Source organism: Triticum dicoccoides, chromosome 7A (assembly GCF_002162155.2).
Source record: "Triticum dicoccoides isolate Atlit2015 ecotype Zavitan chromosome 7A, WEW_v2.0, whole genome shotgun sequence".
In the NCBI taxonomy this organism is placed as follows: Eukaryota; Viridiplantae; Streptophyta; class Magnoliopsida; order Poales; family Poaceae; genus Triticum; species Triticum dicoccoides.
This window is the reverse complement of record NC_041392.1, coordinates 710,702,236-710,708,635: the sequence shown is the minus strand read 5'-3', so window position 1 is coordinate 710,708,635 and position 6,400 is coordinate 710,702,236.

Sequence of the window (6,400 nt, the reverse complement as noted above, 5' to 3'; positions counted from 1 at the left end):
CAGGCTTTGCCTGACAACTGCCGCCAACAGAGGATGAACAAACGGTGGGTGGGGTGCTGGCGACGGATAGGGTTTGCTCCCGAGCCGCCCGCAGGAGCGGCACGCACGGGAGCGCTCGAGTATAGACAATGTAAAAGAAAACAAAAAAGGGAGGACTTAAAGGGATGGCCGGGGCAACAACAGTTGGGGTAGGGTGAGGCGGGGCGCCAGCGACACTGGCCGCAGGGTGAGATATGGCAAAATGAACCCTCTTTTCAAAGTTTAGCCAAAAATGTCCCACCTCCCAAACTTATACCTAATCTAACCCTTTTAGTTAATGCCAATCTCTCATGCATTGAACTTGTCTGTGTGGCTATGTCAGTGCTCGGCGTTGGAGAAAGTTAGTGTTCCGTGATCGAAATGGGTGTCACACATGTGTACACTAGTAGAAAAAGGGTCTAATGTGAAACTCATTAGTCACGGTTTGTAATTAAACCGACACTAATGTGACCATTAGTACTGGTTCCAACGGCTAGACGGGCGGCGCTCATTAGTACCGGTTCATGGCGAACCTTTAGTATCGGTTCGTGCCACGAACCGGTACTAAAGAGGTGGTGGTCTTTAGTATGGGTTGGTGGCTTCAAACGGTACTAAGGGGGGGGGGGGTCTTTAGTACCGGTTGGAGTAACCAACCCGTACTAAAGGTGGTACCTTTAGTATGGGTTGGTGGCTTCAACCGGTACTAAAGACCCCCCCCCTTTAGTACCGGTTGAAGCCACCAACCGGTACTAAAGGTGGTGCGCTGCCACCCGCAGTGCACAATGTTTAGTCCCACCTCGCTAGTTGAGAGGAGCTCGCACCGGTTTATAAGCCCCGCCGCGGCTACCGTGTCGAGCTCCTCTGTAAGCAAACCTTTGTGGGCCTATTGCAAGTCTTCTGAACTGTGGAGCCTACTGGGCCGTACGGGTCTGCATCCTGGCCCAACTAGAAATTGGGTTTCTAGTCGTATGCAGGCCATGCCGGCCTAGTAGGCGGGCTGTTTTTGCTTTATTTCAAACTAGTACAAATGCCCGTGCGTTGCAACGGGCGATAAAATTAGTAAAACCCAGTCCTTGTGTCGTTCTGCAACAATTTTTATATTCAATTTTGACGAGTGTCAGTAAACATGTATCCTTAAGTATCACTTTTCAGTAAAAGCCTCCCTAACATCGTTTGTCGGGATGTATTTCAGGTCCACACTTTCATCCGGTGACATGTAGTGGTGTATGGAATGGTCTTTCAATTTTTTAAAAGTTTAGAATAACACTACTTTTTCATTTTCAGAAATATTATTTCAAATTTTAATATTTTTAAATCCATTTATTTTACTACGACTGACAATTTGCACCGTTTGGGCTTGGACGAAACATAAGGACTTGGTATACATAACACACACACTCTCAAAAGAAGTTGTGAATATTTCTCAAGAAACAGATGAGAATAATAAGATTTAATAACAACTTATGATGATGAGATATTGTAATAATTCCAACTCAGTTTTCATGAAAGTTTGTAAAACTTCGAAATATTTGAACCTCTGTTAAATCCTAGTCAGAAAAAAATCTATATGCTGAAACTAAAATTGTTTTTGTGTGAGTAACGATAAAATAGGGAAAAAAACTAAAAAGAGAAACACACTGAAGAGGCAGCCCCGGCCCATCTTTATCTAAGCCCACTATACGTAGTCGGCACACTCTCAACGCCAGCCTCTTCCATTGCTCTTTCCCTAGTAATGGCACTCTTCTGCCTCCCCGATCTGCCTGAGAGCCTCCTGCACGCGGCGGACTTATTCTCATCTGCCTCAGCTCGCCGTCCTCCTGCTGTCGCACAGCGGCGCGACTACCACGACGCCGCTCGCTTCCCTCCTGCCGACCTCCTCTCCTCCCAGTTCTCTGTAGTGCGCGTCCTCCACGCCGACCTCGCGTGTGCGCCGCCTGCCCCTTCACACCAACGCCGCCACCTTGCCGCCGTCCCGGCGAGCCTCCAGACAGCTGCCGCTGGCCTCACCATTCTCCGTCGCGCCTGTCTACCCTCCGCCTCCCCTTGCTTCCGTGACGTGGCCTCCAATATTGCAAAGGTAATTCCTGCAATTTACCCTCTTCTCTCTTCTCTTCCCCATTCTGATTGCAATGGAGATTAATTAATTACATCATGGATCTAATTTAGTGTTTTATAACCGATTTGGTCTCAGTTGGTAGATTTAGTGGGAACCTCACCTCAATCGATGATAGTTCAACTGTCTCTGCTCCAAATCTGCAGGTCTCTGCTCCAAATGCCTGCTGAGCATCTTCTTCAATGAGCCAAAATCAATCGCTTGGTGCAGTTCCAGTTTGTGCTTACTATACAATACTAATTTCTAAGAGGCTACATCTCAAGGAGGTACACATTTCTCTGCCACCAGTTTCTGCAGGCCCGTCTGCCTGTTTCAAGCACACTAACTTCTTTGTATGCTCTAGGTCTGAATAACACCGTGTAGTATTTGAACAAATTTTAAACCAATGTTAGTAGCAAACCAAAAGCATCAGCCTCGTCTTCACATAGTAGGTTCAAATCAGTCTGGTTGATACAGCAATCCAGAGCCACAATATAGTATGAAAAAAGGACTGCAAGTTGCAAATGCAAGTATACATGCTCAGAGGTGCTAAATTTGCACACATAGTTTGCACAATCATAATGGAGATCATCAATGTGATCAAAATTTAATCCATGTAGTAATTGGACACATCATAAAGAAATAACTATGAATGAGTGAGTGGTTCCAGACATGAAGATATGCTCCTTGAAGATGCTGAAGTAGTTTCAAATTCTAACTCCGAAGTTGACTTTTGGATTCTTATGTAGAATCAATGGTTCTGTAGAATTGAAATAATGAATGTAAGGTTAGAAAATTAGCAATGTAATGTGAAACTTAAATGCGTAAGTTGTTAGTAAATGAACTTACAAATTTTGAAAAAAGATTTCAAAGGTTGCATTACCTATTTGGTGAGGACTTCTGTGTAGACAATATTTTTTGTGTATGCCCCGTTTGTACTAATTGTTTGATTATTCCTCTTTTTGTCCTTCTTTGTATTTGTGCCTTTTGTACCGATCTTCTTATTATTTCCCGTCTTCTTCTCCTTCGTTTTGTTCTCCTTTGTGTCTGTGTCTCCTGCACTGATCTTCTTATCCGTCCCCTTGTTCTCATCATGTGTTGCTGTTAATACTTTTATGTTTGATGTCGAGGTCGCTCTAGAAAGAGCGACATATAGTTGACCATGTGAGAAAACCGGTTCAGGCAGGTAGACACCGACATTTGGTATTGTCTGACCTTGCGATTTGTTTATTGTCATTGCAAAACTTAGTCTCACTGGAAATTGTTTCCTCTTGAAATTGAACGGGAACATGTCGTCGTCAGATGGGCATAATGGTATCCGTGGCAAGAAAACTCGCATTCCAGAGTGCTGCCCTACTACAATCTCTGCATCAATTGCATTTTTCTGGAATCCACGCACGACCAATCTTGTGCCGTTGCAGAGTCCATTAGCGGGGTCAATATTCCTCAGTAGTATGATTGGACAATTTATTTTCAGCTTTAGCATATGTGGAGGCAGTCCATTTGGGGTGAGGGTGTTTAGGAATTCTGGTGGATAGTAGTTATGTGGGTCGTCTTCTACAGAGTCGAAGCTGTGGTACACCATCTCCTCTCCTTTGAAGCGATCAATCATTTTTAGGTTTATTCTGTCTACAGAGTCGTTCCTTGTGGATAAAATTGCTCTTGACGTGATGTATTTTGGATCTTTTAGGGAAGCATTGTCCGTTTCGTAGACACTGTCGATGAGTCTATCCAGGCCATTATCATCCGTCTTATTTGGCACGCATATACTTGCAGGTAGAAGTATTTCACTATCATCATTTGTCTCCTCGGTTCCGTTTCCAATGCGTAGTAGGTATTCTGCGAACCACTTGTCATTTTGAGCCCTCATGTTGTGCACAAGCTTCAATTGACGCATGGAATTCCAGAGCTCGGACCTGCATAGTGATGCATCTACTATCTGGGCTCTTGTTCCCTTTCGAACAACGGGGAGCACTTGCCTAAAGTCTCCTCCAAATACGACTGTTTTTCCACCGAATGGAAGATCTGGTCTGTCCATTATGTCCCGCATGCTTTTGTTTAGCGCCTCCACTGTCTGCCTCTTAGTCATAGATGCTTCATCCCAGATTATTAGTGATGCTGCTTGGAGTAGCTTGGCTGTCCCACTTTGTTTTGTGAATCCACAAATAGCTCCATCATCTACTTTTAGTGGAATCTTGAACCTCGAGTGTGCGGTCCTCCCTCCGGGCATTATGGAAGCAGCAACACCGGAAGTGGCCGTCGCCACAGCAATCTTGCCTTGTCCGCGTATTGTGGCCAAGAGTGCCCTGTAAAGAAAAGTTTTTCCTGTGCCTCCCGGTCCATCGACAAAGAATAAGCCTCCTCTTTGGCGGTCAATTGCGTGTAAGATTTCATCATAGGCCTTTCTCTGCTCGTTGTTTAGGTTTCTATGTAAAGTTGCGTCCTCCGGGTCCACCTCGATTGAGGTCTCCTCGATGATCTCCCTAGGTACGTCGTCAGCCGTCTCATGTTGTTTCTCGATCTCTGGAAGAGGAAATGATTTTATGTCTTTTCCCATTGAGTGCAACATGTCTCTGATATTTCTAAGCACCATCTGTTCGACCGTGTGCTTGCATTTGCAGTTTCTGTTGTAGTCTTCTGACATTGACTCGAGGTGTTTGTTCCAGAGGCTACGGACGTTGCTAGGCTCGCAAAACACCAGGATTGTCGCGAATAGCCTTCGTAGCGATGATGGCATTCGAAACAACTCCGCTTCTGTCATGCAATCATCCAATGTGTTGTCTGCCTCAATGAGCCCCCATTTTTCTGCAGCTTCATGGAAGGTTGGCATTAGTTGTCCTTCAACTGTTCTTAGGTCTTCGTAGCTGGTGGCGCCTGTCACATGGTTTAGGAGAACTCGAAGATAGTATCGTTCTCCTTCAGCCGGGTGTGCTGAGACGATTCTGCCAACCTGGAACAGAGCGGCCCGTTTTCTCTCTTGCCAAAACTTCCCGCGTGTTTGCCAAGTATAATATTCCGGGAAGTCTCTGTATAGTATGCCTCGTGCTTTCTCATGTAAGCTGTTTCCATGAAAGTACGCTGTCAACATTGATATATCTGTGCCTTCACGGTCGATAACATTCTTTATTTTTTCTTTGCCATGATATGAAACCATGTGCATATTTGGGAGATGCAGCTGTAGTTGCAAGACTGGCGGGTGCATTTTGCTTAGTTCGAAGCCATATATTCTCCACAGTGCTTCTGGTGGCGTCACCCAGCGTGCGTCTCGGTATTGTTGAATCTCGTCGATTTCGGCTTCATTTGCTTTGTCAGTTACAGATACAGATGCTCGATCATGACCCTTGTAGATGTACTTGAATAGGTACTTAACGGCTTTAATGCTTGAGCATATCTCAACATTTATGTGGCAGTTGAACATCCTTAATAGATAAGGGTTGTAAGGAACCACCCACCTGTTATCCAGTTTGCAATTTCGGACCGTTTCAGTCCGACCGTCATTGCGTCTCCTATATATTGGGTAGGAGTCCTTGCCTTGAATCGTAGTTAAATGGCCTTGGATAATTGTTCTTGCATGACGAACGATTCTTTGTGCATGGACATAATTTATTCAATGCACCACAAGGACCATGCATCATATGTTTGATTACCATTTTGTAGAGTTCTGGGTACTTGTGCTTGTTAGGGAGCTCAGCGGAGATGATTCTGTCATACTGTTCTGGACATGTGTACTTATATTTTCCGGTCATGATCAGCAAAAAGTGAGCATGTGGCAATCCCCTCTTTTGGAATTCTACAACATATGTATATGCCTTAACCTTTCCGAGAATGGCCTTCTGAAATAGTTGCTTCTTCATTTCTTCTAGCTTCGCCCTGAAAACACGAACTACAATATCTGGGCGATCTTGTGGTGTTTGCCCGGATTGTAGTTCACGTGTGATCTCGTCCCAATTGGGGTTGCAGGTCATTGTGAGGAATATGTCTGGCTTTCCATATTTTCTAACCAAAGCCATAGCATCTAGATACCGGCGAAGTTTATCGCGTGGTCCTCCAATAAATGATGATGCAAGTACCCTCTGTTTTCCGACTGCGTTTCCCTTTTCTTCTCCAGCTTGAATGCTGTCTAGAAGGCCTTGATATAGATCTGCCCTTATTTCCTTTTGATGATGCCAGATGTAATCTAGTCTAGAGCTTTCAATCTTGATGTATGTATCTACAGCAAACTGCTGGAAAAGTCGTCCGCCATGCAATATTGGGTTGAATATGTTTGGCCGTGTATGCAATTTATAGCAA